Consider the following 208-nt stretch of genomic DNA (forward strand, 5'->3'; position numbering starts at 1 on the left):
CTAGGGTTTAGGGTTTAGGGTTTATAGAGGGTTTAGGGTTTAGGGTTTATAAAGGGTTTAGGGTTTAGGGTTTACTGCGTTTCTGTATTTTTTCTTCTTTAACAAGAAAACTTTGTTCTTCTTGTAGGCAGGCATATTTAATATTATCTAGGGTTTAGGGTTTAGGGTTTAGCTAGGGTTTAGGGTTTAGGGTTTAGCTAGGGTTTAG

Source organism: Eimeria mitis, genomic scaffold (assembly GCF_000499745.2).
Source record: "Eimeria mitis Houghton genomic scaffold, Emh_scaff1654, whole genome shotgun sequence".
NCBI classification, from domain to species: Eukaryota; Apicomplexa; class Conoidasida; order Eucoccidiorida; family Eimeriidae; genus Eimeria; species Eimeria mitis.